At 40.1% G+C, this 15,058-nt stretch overlaps 1 long non-coding RNA gene across 1 annotated transcript; it reads left to right on the top strand.

The window, feature by feature from the left end:
• The first annotated feature begins 1,770 nt into the window (after positions 1–1,770).
• Positions 1,771–13,883, top strand: LOC121388264. The gene is made up of 2 exons (XR_005959964.1): positions 1,771–1,894; positions 12,589–13,883. It is a non-coding gene; the product is annotated as an uncharacterized LOC121388264 (long non-coding RNA).
• Positions 13,884–15,058: the final 1,175 nt, after the last annotated feature.

Here is a 15,058-nt window from a genome sequence, read left to right as displayed (position 1 = left end):
CATTTAAGAATTGACTGCAATTATTTTTGGTTCATGCAAGTATGAACCAAAAAAAAGATGTGCACAATGTATGTCCCCGCGTATGATATGAATGAAAAAAAGTAAGCATCTCTGGACCAATCAGATTGCCGTAAAGTATATACACGTAAAGAAAATGTAATTATTTCTCGATAAACATAAAACTTACGTCATCAGGGAACATCATATCTGATGATGTCATTTTGTATGGGCAAGTTGTCTTGTTGAGCGTTATTGTTTATGGTTAAAAAAAAAATCAAAATAAAGTATGATGTTTCAGTGTTATTCTTGGTAAGTATGATTGAAATGTATTCACAAGTATTGTCTGCTATTTCTTTTGCATTCATCTGGGTATGAACAAGAAATAATCGTCAACAAACTTACGTGGGAACGGATTAATTACATTCATGTTGTGTCATTTGTTTTCTTAACAGAAAAAACAAACAATAATAGCATGAGATGCCGTTATAGCCAAACCATTATCTGTGCAAGGATTTTTTTTTGGCACCGTCACTAAATCGATATAACGGAGTATTTTTTATAAGTGTCAAGTTCGTTATATCTTTGATCGGACACACTTATTTAACTTTCATGATACCCACCTCCCCGAAAAGTTACATAGTGACTTATGAAAGTTAAATGTGACAGTGCCAAAGGACAGTGAAAACATAGTACAATTAAATTACAATACATTTTTCAATTCTCTATTCTTCGCTCCCATTCACTGTGATTCAGAAAGAGCCATCATGACGATCGTTTTGAATTAAACATTTAAAAAAAACAAAAACAAGTAGCTTTTTCAAAGAATGTTTAGATTGGAACAGCGCCTGACGTCAGTCACATGTAGCGAGTGATGTAGATCTTCACGTTACCATAAACTTGCGTCTATTTTTGCAGAATAAAGTACACAATTTGTAATGTTGTCACACAGAATACATTGAAGACAAAACTTGCTTGGCTGGCTATGTCAATGTCAGTCGTCATTCAAGATGCTTTTGGGCACCTGCTGTTATTTGACTTTGGTAGTAGATTCTACACGATACTATTAATATTTTAATATACCGGTTTTAACTGAAACAAGTACAAAAACATAGCTTGAAAGGGGTTGCATGATAACGAGAACAAAATGTTTGTTTATATAGTTTTTAACTCTTTTCACCAATTCGTATCTTCAGTCCGGAAACGAAAGTCAGCATTACAACAAAAACGGATGTAGACACAAATGTTTCTGGTTGGATGGCAAGAATGACAGCTTTGGTCACGTGACACATTGGGAGAGACTCTGTAAGGCCACGATAAAGTAATTAAATCGGTTCTAACAGTGTTCGAATTCTTATGAAGTACACAGCAAATAAAGCACTGACAGATTGCTTGAGAGTAGGTTATAATGCCAGAAAGTCTGCCTTTTATGTACTTCACCAAAGAAAGATTGATCAGGAGAGGTGATCAATTCATTTGCCATGACTGTAGGTCCAATAGTCAAAACAATGAACAGTAAACTGCATGTTCTATACTGATTTTCAGCTTTTCCACAGTTATTACCATTTAAAATTTTATGATGTTTAATTATCAGTTGTTTTATTAATGTTACTGTCCTTTTCATCAGTTGGTTAAAATAGGGTTTTTTTAAATTAATTAATAAAAAAACAAAAACATTGTAATAAAATTTCCCTGAAACAAAACATTTCTTTTAAGTGTCCCCAATTGAATGTGACGTCATAGAAAGTTACACCGTGTTCACTCTCGACTTTACAATACTCTAACCGGACGCCATTTGTTTTAGGGGAAGTGTGTTTGGAACAGTGTTTATTATATCAGCAGTGTTCGAGTGGATTTCATTTTCATTTGTTATTGCTATAAACATATGTATGTACAGGTAAGTAACATTTTTATTGTTGTCAGTTTCAGAGTATGGTCCTTCCAATCAAGGCAACCGTTAGGGTCTGGAAATTACAATACTCAATTGTATTTATAAATATAATGCGCAAAAAACAAAAGGGTTACGCAAACCCAGACTTGCACGAACGAATACGGGGATCCAAGACGCCGAAATACCAGTCTCGCCAATATAGGCCTATTGGACACGACTGTGTGTGTGGGGAGGGGGTCACATACTTCTAAAAAAGAAACAAGTTCGATGAATAATATAAAATAGATTTTAAAAGGTGGTCCATGAAGCATTACCTTGAGTTATAAAAAATGTATACTTCTATATATCTATTAACAATATATGCCTACTTGCTCGTTATACTGGCCCAAGCTTCTTGGGTTTTTTTCATTTATTAAAATCGGAGAAAATTTGCCCCTAATTATATACAACTGTTCTGTGACCCCGTCGGGCAATACCATCATCTCTTGGTCGGTCCAGTTTGGTTTTCGGGTTTTCTTTCGTTGAACGTTGTCCATCGCTATCAGTGACACTAGCCTTCCCCCAATCAAACCTTTTTTAAACTATTAAATTTTATAAAATAATACATACATACATAGTGTGGATTTGCCCTCTCCTCAATATGGGTTACTTGCATATATATACACGACGTGCATAATCTGTACCATTGGCGTAGCTAGGATTTTATATTGGGGGGCGGGTGGGGGGGGGGGGCAATATAACTACGCCAATGGCATAGATATTAGGGCCTCCACGAGTCCAATATATTGGACTCGAGTACTCGAGGGTCAAACTCGATCCGGACCCGAGTACCCGACGCTTACACAAGATGATAATGAGACAAAGGAATATAACGTAAAATAGCATTATATAGCTTAATTCCATCACTGAACATGAATGCCAAATCATGCCATTGTATTGCATTTAGAAACCCGTTGATACGTTCAGTATTGTGACGGACGAACGGACGGCCAGATTAAAAAAGAAACTAGCAAATAGTGATATAATTATCGTATAACTTGTATCGTTGATTAGTTACTGCTGAACTAGTTGCTCTACATTGTCTCACTTGTACGGGTACTCGAGTCCTGTGAATGGACCCGAGTCTTTGCTAGACTCGACCCGTGCCCGAGTACTCCAGTACTCGTGGAGACCCTAATAGATATGCATGCATTTCAACTCGATTTATAATCATCATTGTGTGTTTACATCTATATATATATATAGTTTATCCCATCCTACAAAAAAAAAAAAAAAGTAAATAATTTCAGTTTGGGTTTTACTTAAGAAAAGTAAAAGTATAATTGTTTTTTTGTGTGTGTGTTTTTTTTGTATGCAGTTTAGAAAACAATCGCTTAGAAATTTAAAATGTGTAGTAAATATCATAGTATGAAACAAAAGTGTTCCCTGTGGGAAGAACTATAGCTGTAACTACCAATATTAAACACTGTTGCCGTGACAGTGTTTATGAGAAGGTTAAAGAAAAAACAATTAAAAAACAAACAAAATATTTTAGTAATAAAAAAGTGCGTAATGTTGTTAAATACACTCATCCCATGTAACGCTACATAACGTTTGTACCTACATCCACCCACCCCCTCAAACGTTCACACAACATAGTTTACTATCTTAATAAAGCAGTATAAATATTATTTAATAAAACAATATTTTATTATATATAAAAAGAAATCTTTACATTTTTTATGTACCACTAAGATATTTCAAATATTAATTTTGGAAAAGTTTCATGTCTATTTTTTTGTTGCTGTAAATAGAGAAAAAATGTAATTTGGGTTAACTTCAGTAATATTTCTTTTATTTGGGCTTTCCAATATATTATTTAGGTGCATATCACATTTCATACCTGTGCCTTCTTCAACAACCCCGATCAGGCCCCATTATATCGATTGGTAAATTTTCTGAAATTGGTAGCGTAACAATCAAAGGTCACGGTTCCAATACACTGTTTCAAAGTTTTGACGGCAAAATACTTGGAGTTTACAAAACTGGGGAACTGTATCTTCGTCATTATCATGAAATAAGAAGTAAGGCGCCATATTGGTTCTAGTCTAAGACAGATAGGAACCTGTCGTAGGATCTACGATGTATTTACGATATATTGGAGTTAGACAATTTCGAAAATACGCCAGGACATTTGCCGCAGTCACGACGGATTTACGACATATCGTGGCTAAGATGGCTTCGAAAATATGGGCCCTGATGTGCAGGGCAGTAGTGACCGATACTAATGGAATGGGCTGGTTTGAAGGTCTGATGTGCTGGGCATTAGTGACCGATGTTGATGGTATTGGCTAGTTTGAAGGCCTAATGCGCAGGGCAGTAGTAGCCGATGTTGATGGAATGGGCTGGTGTCACGGTGTTTGACTTTTTCATATTTGTTCTTTGTACAACACCGTGTTTTCTTGTATACGTAAACACTGTCGTACATGTCCGGTGCGAGTGCGAACAAAATTAACGTGCTCATATACCACTAGAGTTTCGACCATGTCCGTCCCGGGGCCTGTCTCTGGATAGCCAATGTCTTACTCCGGGACAGAAATTAAAACAAAAAGTTAAGGGGACAATTTTGAAATTTACATCCAAAAATAAAGTCCGATCTATATGCCCACGTGAGTGGCCTCGTTAAGACAGTTAGGGTGCGGAGGTTGAGCCTACGGCGAGCTGAGGAGCGGTGTCACACGTAGGGAAGGGAGCAGATGTCGCTTCGTGGCCAAGTCCTTCATGACGACTTCATAGCCGGCGCCGCAGATCGTCTTGACGATTCTATAAATGGTGTGGCTATCCATGTCTGTCAGTAGAATCGCTTGGCGGTACGTCTTCTTGCGCCGGTGGGTCACGATGAGTCCCGTCTTGTTCACTTGCAGCCCGAGTGTGTGGAGCTCATAGTGGCATCCGTCTGGTAGTGGTTTGCAGTCCTGATTGTAGAACCTGCCCCTCATCTTCGCCGTATCTATAGTGTCTCCCTGCACGAAGTCGTGGTACTGTGTCTTCAGTTTTCGCAGGGCTAAGTGCCAGTCGTCCTTGCGTGCAGGAGGGTTCGGCTGTCGGTCTGACTGGACTATAGGAGATGATGCTTTCCTCTTTCCAGCCGCCCTCGCACCAACAACAGCAACATGCGGCTTAACGGGAGCGGTCTGTATAGTCGACCGCTGCACCAGAGCAGGCATGGGAGTAGACGTCACGGGAGGCAGCGGCGACTGGACCATGGCGGTGTTCAGCAAGTCGCTCGTTACGTCCGAGGTGGCGTCTTCGTCCTCTTCGGCGGAGTCGTTGGTTCGATAATATTAGTCACAAAACGGGATGGGTCTGTTAGGTTTTGTGTTGATTATAGAAAACTGAATGCAGTTACCCAAAAGGATGCATATCCATTGTCTCGGATAGATTCCTGTCGTGAAGCGTTATCAGGGGCAAAGTGGCTTAACACATCAGATTTAGCATCAGGGTATTGACAGTGTCCCATGGCTGAGAAGGATAAAAAGAAAACAGCTTTTATTACCCAGAATGGTCTATATCAGTTTAAAGTCTTACAGTGGGAACGTTGTCTGTGTTACCTTGATGATTTCATAATGTTTGGGTCAGATTTTGACAACACACTGGAAAATCTTGGAATGGTTTTTGCCAGACTTAGAAAAGCAAATTTAAAGTTAAAGCCAAAAAAGTGTTTCCTGTTTGAAACTGAAGTTCATATTTTAGGTCATGTAGTCTATGGGGAAGGAATTAAGTGTGAACCAGTAAAAGTGCAAACTGTTAGGGATTGGCCTATTCCATCTTCTGTCTCTGAAGTTAAGAGTCATTCCTAACGTTTCCAGTGTCAGTGGACCACTTACTGATCTTACATGTAAATCAAAGAAGTTGGTTTGGAATTCTGAGTGTCAAGAAGCTTTTGAAAAGCTTAAACATTTATTGATAACAGCACCGATTTTGTCCTTTCCTGAAACGGATGGGTATTTTGTTTTAGACACAGATGCTAGCTTGCATGATATTGGCGCTGTTCTGTCTCAGGTTCAAAATGGTGAAGAACATGTCATTGCTTATGTAAGTACAACTCTTAGCAAGACTCAAACACGTTATTACACAACATTGCGAGAATTATTAGCTGTAGTGGCATTTGTGAAGCAATTCAGACATTTTCTTTGGGGTCGACATTTTATTGTAAGAACTGACCACGCTTTTAAAGAGCCGGAAGGAATGTTAGCTCGTTGGTTAACAGTACTAGAGACTTATTATTTTACTTTGGAATATCGAAAAGGTAGTAATCATAAAAATGCCGATGTTTTGTTGAGAAGACCTTTCAGAAAGTGTAAAAGAGATAATTTGTCACCTTATTATGAAGAGGTCGTGAGTGACATTTTCTTGTTTTTGAGAAAATACGAAACTTGTGTTTCATCCCTTTTGAAAAATCAGACTTATTTTAATATGCAAATGCGATAATGGTTTTATTTATGACCTAAGGAGACATTAATGGTTACATATACCTTTCTTCGATAGGTTATGTCATATTTGTAAAATTTCACTTACGTCCTTACCATTCTCAAATATTGTAAAGGACATCTGAAGTATAATTGCTTACGACCTTCGTATATTTGTTTTGAAACAAAATAAATCAACATAATTAAATAAACATTTATCATTTTTCTAATTACTAAATAAATAACAGAGCAGATTCTAAGTAATTTTAAAGGAATCATGGAACAATGACCAAACACATAAGCAAATACACTATTTAACTAATGCTTTATTTTTTGTTTTGAGGGCCCAGTTGTTCAAAGGCCAATACTTTAATGACATTAAATTTATAAACTTAGTTCTTTGTGATTTTTGGAATCCTTATACAATAAAACAAAATATGTATATCGTGATATCTGCAGTTATTTCTGGAATTTATCATGATTTCTGGAATCCTTTGATCGTCCTCTAACATGCAAAAGAAATTGACATTAATTACTAGTCTACTTCATCTTCTTCTGTTGCATCTAGTTCTGCTAAAGCATCTCTAACATTACTATCGGATTTAAGACCCAGATAAAATCCATGGTAGAACCGTGGTATAGTTTGAGAGTTGCACAAGTACATCAGGTCATCATACTTAACCCTTGCAATAACTGGTGGTTCATGAAAGACTGGTTCAAGAGCCACTGTTACAATGGATGGACATCCACGGATAGCCTTATTCACGCACAACTGACTGAACTCCCCATCATAGCCATACTTGAAGTGAATGGTGTTTGGTGTTTGTGTGAGATAGCGCATCCACTTTATCTTCAGCCATTGCACAGTATCTCCATTCACATACCGATTTCTGTTTCATATGGTAGACCTTGCTAGGGCCTTGAAATCTAGAAAGTCCTCAGTAGAAAGAATCTTCACAGAGTATGGATCACGCTGCCTAGCCATGGTGACAATGTGATAATAGTCCCCAGGGCTGTAAACATCGTGGTTTTTGACAGCTGTTTCGATATCCGAGTGTACAGTCAACTTCCATCTGTGAATGTCCGGATTCCATATAGATGTGATCGATGCAGGCAATATTCATAGATTGTACTGCGTTAAGGCACATAGACGAAAAGTATTGGTTACGATTCTGGCCTGAACATGTGTCCGAGAAGAAGATGACACGCTTTACCTGATCCGAGAGGGACTTTTAGATACTGATGCATACATGTGGCAGTTTCACAACTGCCACGTCCTGCTACTCCTTCATGCCACATAAAGCAGTTTACACTGTGGCTGTCAAGATCATAATATGTTGTTAGATTATACGTATCAAGCTTTCTTCTGTAAAAGAGAGATGACACATTCTGTTTGGGGCAAAGCAACACCTGTTCCAAATCGAATGTTACAGAAACAACCTGAGAGTCAGACTTAGCAAGTTCTTTGCATTCATGTTTCAATTGCCGCACTCTGTTCTTTCTGTTATGGTGGACCTCATAGTCTGCTTGTTTAGCATTGTTTTCCTCTACACTAGAATATGTAAAGCAGAAATTACAAATGCCTTTCTTTGGTTTATGGAAGGAAATGTTGGAACTCGGACCCAAGAACCGACCTATAATATGACTCTTTTACATGTTTTGTTTGATCATCTTTAAACTTCACCATATAGAGTGAATGCATCATCCTTTCCGGAACTACAGTCCCTTTTGGCGATGTGTATTCTTTACCTTCATTCCTGGCTCTCTTCCTTACACTCTGCTTCCATTCATTTACATTTCACACTCTTTTTCTGCCACGTTCCTTTAGTTCTACACCATTCCCTTCATTCAGCTCTCTGTCATTGCCGCCATTAGGCTCTGCTTCGTCCCCAACATTCAGCTCTCCTTCGTCCCCAACATTCGGCTCTACTTCGTTCCCAACATTCGATTCTGCTTCGTCCCCAACATTCGGCTCTGCTGTGTCCCCAACATTCAGCTCTGCTTCGTTCCCAACATTCGGCTCTGCTTCGTCCCAAACATTCGGCTCTCCTTCGTTCCCAACATTCGGCTCTCCTTCATTCCCAACATTCGGCTCTCCTTCGTTCCCAACATTTGATTCTGTTTTGTCATCAACATTCGACTCTGCTTCGCCACCAACGCCTGATTCTCCATCATCCCCAACAATCGGCTCTGCTTTGTCCCCAAAATTCGGCTCTGCTTCGCCCCCAACATTTGGCTCTGCTTCGCCACCAACACCCGATTCTCCATTATCTCCAACAATCGGCTCTGCTTCATCCCCAGCAATCGGCTCTGCTTCGTCCCCAATAATCGGTTCTGCTTAGTCCCCAACATTCGGCTCTGCTTCGTCCCCAACATTTGGCTCTGCTTTGTCACAACCATCTGGCTCTGCTTCCTGGTCAACATTTGGCTCAGCTTCGCCACCAACACCTGTTTCTCCATCATTCCCGTTATTCGGCTCTACTACATCACGATCAACCTCCTGGTCTTCATCAGTCACGCCTCCAGCTCTTTTGCTACTAGTTGTTATCGGCATTGTGCTTTTGTTTTGACGATATCTTGCTTGGAATTTTCTTTTGGTCTTCCTTGGCGTTGACCTGTGGGGAATACAGATATCAGACTCTGCAAAGTTGGAACATTTTCAATATTTTAGACAAGGCATTGTAAATAAATAAATGGGGTTTCTTGTCATAGGCTTTGGTCTCTCTCTCTCTCTCTCTCTCTCTCTCTCTCTCTCTCTCTCTCTCTCTCTCTCTCTCTCTCTCTCTCTCTCTCTCTCACACACACACACACACACACACACACACACTCACTCACTCACTCACAGATTGACTCAGGGAACAACTGACCAAATGAATGAATGATTGTTTGACTAAATGGACTTTCACTACGTTTTAAAATAATCACCTGTCTAAAGAAAGAAAGAAAGAAATGTTTTATTTAACGACGCACTCAGTACATTTTCCTCACGGTTATATGGCGTCAGACATATGGTTAAGGACCACACAGATATTGAGAGAGGGAACCTGCTGTCGCCACTTCGTGGGCTACTCTTTTCGATTAGCAGCAAGGGATCTTTTATATGCACCATCCCACATACAGGGTAGTACATACCACGGCCTTTGATATACCAGTCGTGGTGCACTGGCTGGAACGAAAAATAGCCCAATGAGCCCACCGACGGGGATTGATCCCAAACCGACCGCGCATCGAGCGAGTGCTTTACTACTTGGCTACGTCCCGCCCCCTGTCTAAAGAGAACACAATATTATTAATATTTTTACTAGCCTAATACAGGCCCCAAAACAATGAAAGTTACACCATGTACATTTTAAAAATTAGTTTTCGTTAGCATTTTGTGTACTGTACTTACCATTATCGCTACTCAATTCTGACACTAGATCAGACTTTGTAGGTTTATATTCATCTTCAGATGAATAAACAGGATCTGAATCATCTGAATCAGTTAACTTGGCCGACAATTGTTTTCTTCTTGAAGCCATGCTTTCTGAAACTGGAAGCTGGTACTAAGCATGCTCAGTAGTCACTTACGACCTTATCTTACTAAATTAATTTTACTTGCAACCTTGCGTTACTGAACAAACCTAGTACATCATCAGTTATTACCCAATACTTTGACCCATATGTTAATAACAATTGCCTCAATTACGACCATTGTATGCCAACAATAGGTGACACCACTGAAGATTCATATGGAACAAACAAAACATGATTTTGGCAATTTGGTCAGTTACGACCTTTTCATAATAAGGTGACGTATTGTCCTGATTGTTTTAAACACCATTGTAAAGGGGAGAAAGTTTCTTTTGTGGCCACAGTTGGTTTGGTAACTCTGTAAATAGAAGTCTAAATTCAAATTCAGTTGACAAAACTGTTGATAATGGTTTGATGAATGATGATGTTTTACCAAACTGGCTTAATGTATGGAATCCAAAACAAATTAGAAATGATGATGAAATAAATGAGATAGCACAATTAAAGGCTAGATATGAAAACAAGCCACCAGCAGTTGTCGTTGCTGCTAATTCCCCAGCTGTTAGGTCACTCTGGAGTCGTTGGAAATCTCTAATTGTACAGGATGGTATTTTATATCATAAATGAAGAAAAGGAAATGAGGGTGAGGAGATATTACAGTTGGTTGCTCCTCGGGAAATTCGCTTAAAGATTATGACAATATTACATAACAGTCATGTAGCTGGTCATTTGGGTCGAGATAAATCTCTGTCATCTATTCAGAGAAGATTTTCCTGGCCTGGTATGTCTACTGATGTAGGAAGATGATGTCGTTTGTGTGATCAGTGTTCATAGAGTAAGCCAGGTCCAGGTTTAGGCAAATCTCCTCTGAATCAGTCAGAATTGGGAGCTCCTTTGCACAGGATTGGAACTGATATTATTGGTCCTTGTCCAGTAACAAAAAAAATGGAAATGAATATAGTTTGGTTATAGGTGACTACTTTTCGAAATGGAAGGAGGCTTATCCTATTCTTTGTCATAATGCTTTTAACAGTTGATCATATTCCATATGTTTTGATGACATATCGAGCGTCGTTCATGGCAGTACTGGCTGTAGTCCTAATCGTCTTATGTTTGGACATGAAATAACGTTTATAATTGACTTGATGGTTGGACATCCTCCAAATAAAGAAACTCAGCCTTGTCAGGTTCAGTATATGGCGTGGTTGGAGAATAGTTTGAAAAACTCTTTCAAGTTTGCAAAAGAACACTTAATTAAAAGTGCCCTCAGCCAAAAGTTAAATTATGACTGTGGGTTAAAACCACGAACGTTTGTTAAAGGAGATCTCGTTGTGGTCGTAGGATACGTACACCTTCACCTTGAATATAATGTAGAATGTAGTATAAAGAAAGTTTGATTTGTAAACATAGTTAAAGTGGGTGGTAAAATAATTCAATGTAAGAAGTAATTAAGAATATTAAAATATTATTATTATTAGGTTTTTGTAATATTTATTTTAAAAAATAAAAATATGTGTGATAAGAGAATGAAGGAGGTTGGTAATTCTTGATGAGAGGTATAGGGTAGGTTGTCTACCTTCCTTAAGATACATTCTCATTAGAAACATGTGATTTGCATTGAATTTGAGCTGCGGTTTAAAGGTTGGGATGTATCAAAACAGGGAAAAAAGTTATCACATTTTCGTTTCATTTTCTAAATCCATGCATTTTTTTTTAAAGACGAGGTGGATATGTTAATATACTTAAACACAATGAAAACGCAAAAACAACTTTTCATTGCAAATAACGACAAACTATTAATGAATTGATGGATAATGTAATATGACATTAATGACTGGTATTCATGAGCCAGTTATGAACACAGGAACGAAGCATCAATTCGAAGCTACAACTGAGAATGTTCCACTTTCCAGAAACGAAACATGAGCATGATGGCACTGTCAAATCTCACGAATACTTGTGTCGCACCACTTGAAGTCACACATGCCAAAACCATCCTGTTGCCACTTCCACAATTACAAGGCCAGTAAACACAGAAAGTCGCGACACACCTGTTTCATCCATTTCCGGAAACATTGAAACCACTTTCTCCGTGTCAAATCTTTCAACACACATGGAATTATCACGCACTCAAAATTTTATTAACTGTAATTTCAACGTCGTAATTGGTAAATCTGGACAGTAGTAATAATAATAATAATAATAATAATAATAATAATAAAAAATGGCGCCCATCCACAGTTCGTAGTTAAATATTCATACACCAACCGCTTCACATATAAATTATAGCATACAAAATAGGTCGCTTAAGACATTTTTATTACAGGTTAAAAGTTATTAAATTTACTTACCTTATATATGTTTCTAGTGAATTCAAAATGTTTTCAGTTGGTATTGACATTTAATGCAAAAAATTAATATGAATTTTATTAATGATTGTAACATTGTCATTCTCTCATTCGGCTATTGACGGGAAAAAGAAAAAAAACACGAACCACCATAGGGATTCCGCTAATGTTGAGTATGAATTTCGTGTTAAGAAAATAGCAAATAGTTGGAAAATAGAGTTCACTTTTTAGTTTAAAGAGCTTTACATTAATGACATGGTTATGTGTTTATTTATTTTATTTATTTATTTATTAATTTATTTATTAATTTTTTACACTTTACTTTTTACTTTACTTTACCTTTAACTTTAACTTTACCTTTAACTTTAACTTTAACTTTACTTTTTTTTAGGTGTCCCATCCCGGCTCGTCGCTGCCAAAAACGAATAGCACGACCGCCTGCGAACGAACGAAACCCTGAGAATGTGGGGATGTGCCCATCTGTAGCGGACACATCTCCTTGTCAAAGGCTAAGTGTCAGGAGATCGCAGTGAGGACGACACCCCGATCGAGAACTCGGTCGTCTGCCAATGATTTGACATACATACACGTCCTCAGGCTACCTGAAGATGTGTTTCTTTCTGTGTTTTTCCACTCTTGCTTTTACACTTTACTCCACTTTTACAACTCTTACAGCTCTTATTATACTCTTATTATACTGTTACAACTCTTAGTATGCTCTTAGTATGCTCTTTGTGCTCTTTGTGCTCTTGTACTCTTGTACTATCGGTGTGTGCCATCCCGGCTCGTCGCTGCCAAAAACAAAACAAAAAAAACAAAAACAAAAAAACAACAACAACAAAAAACCCGAAGAGCACGACCGCCTGCGAAGCGAAGACCGGCCCGGCGCGACCCGTGGGGATGTGCCCGTCTGTAGCGGACAAATCTCCTGGTCAAAGGCTAAGTCTCAATAGATCGCAGTGAGGTGGCTGCTCTACTAAGTACGACACCCCGACCGAGAACTAAGTCGTCTGCGAATGATTTAACGCCTCCACTTCGCATGGGATGGATATCGGACGGACCCCACGCCGGCACTGCTCGGCGAGCGGCGTGAAACGGTCCCTTGCTGTGGCTCGGACCACCGTGGCCGGCCGCCCGCCAGCCCGAGGGCGACGGGACGGCGAAGGCGCACGCATATCGTTGCCTCCCGAGGCACGGGGCGCAAAGAGTATCGTTACATTTTCGGGCGGGATTCTGACTTAGAGGCGTTCAGTCATAATCCCCCAGATGGTAGCCTCGCACCATTGGCTTATCAGCCAAGCACATAAACCAAATGTCTGAACCTGCGGTTCCTCTCGTACTGAGCAGGATTACCGTTGCAACGACTTGTCATCGGTAGGGTAAAACTAACCTGTCTCACGACGGTCTAAACCCAGCTCACGTTCCCTATTAGTGGGTGAACAATCCAACGCTTGGTGAATTCTGCTTCACAATGATAGGAAGAGCCGACATCGAAGGATCAAAAAGCAACGTCGCTATGAACGCTTGGCTGCCACAAGCCAGTTATCCCTGTGGTAACTTTTCTGACACCTCTTGCTTAAAACTCTTAACGTCAAAAGGATCGATAGGCCACGCTTTCACGGTCTGTATTCGTACTGAAAATCAAAATCAAGTGAGCTTTTGCCCTTTTGCTCTACGCGAGGTTTCCAGTATACATGGCCAGTTATCATCAGTAATCGAGTTGCATTCGTACTCGAAAAGTTCACCCCCCCCCCCCCCCCCCCCCCTATCAAGGTCAGTATCTGGTGTGTCCACCATTGGCCCGTGAGCATGCGTGAAGACGACCGGGAAAGGATTGACACAAACATCTCAAATAAGCCACAGGAATGTTCCTCCACTCCTCCTGCAACGTCTGTGCAAGCTCAGCGACGTTACGCGGTGGTGTCTGGCGGTGACGTACACGACGTCCTAACTCATCCCACATGTGTTCAATTGGGTTCAAATCCGGTGAAACGGCGGGCCAGTTCATAACGGTGATACCGGCTTGTTGCAGGAATGCCTGGGTAATTGTTGCAGTATGTGGACGGGCGTTGTCTTGTTGAAACAGAAAGGGACCTCCTGGTCTTCAGTGACGGCACAAAAGTGGCCGGAGAACTGGTCTTAGAATAACGTCAACATAACGCTGGGCTGTAAGGGCATCGTGGACAATCACAGTTGATTTTCCCTCATCAGACAACCGCCGCCAAACCGATCACGTTCCCTCACACATCCGTCAGCGTACCGTTCATGGAGTCTCCTGTACACACGTGCTCTTCCATCGGCAAAGGAGACAGAGAAACGGGACCAATCTGAGAATGCTCTGGTAAAAGGCTGGTGGATGATTACCATTCTGGAGAGCAAACTGTAGTCTCGTAGCACGATGTCGCGGTGTCATGATGTTTCTGTCCAGCCGTTATAAGTCGACGGATGACCGTTATCGGATGGATAGTCCTTCCATGACGTCCTATCGTGTTCCTTGCTGTCATCGTCGCAGTTCTGAACCGGTCACGGAGGTGGTGTCTTCGGATCTACCGATCTTGGTGTGGGATCGTAACGGGACGTTGACCAGGTCGAGGTCAATCACGGACACCCCCCGTCTGTTGATGACGTTCAACAAGTCGTCCAATAGTTGATGGATGGATTCTGAAGGTCCTAGCAACTTGGCTTTGCTAAGTCCCCCCTTGAACCATGCCCAACGCTTGCTCCCTCTGTTCTCGGAGTCGTGGCATTTTTAATATGACGAGGAATATGACACCGTTACGTGACTTTTATGTGTCCACATACTGGCATTTCACATGCATTGCATGCAGCACGATTGAGCATGTAGTGAACGCATTTCACAC

Source organism: Gigantopelta aegis, chromosome 14 (genome assembly GCF_016097555.1).
Source record: "Gigantopelta aegis isolate Gae_Host chromosome 14, Gae_host_genome, whole genome shotgun sequence".
Classification (NCBI taxonomy): domain Eukaryota; kingdom Metazoa; phylum Mollusca; class Gastropoda; order Neomphalida; family Peltospiridae; genus Gigantopelta; species Gigantopelta aegis.
This window is presented reverse-complemented; position numbering and strand designations above follow the sequence as displayed.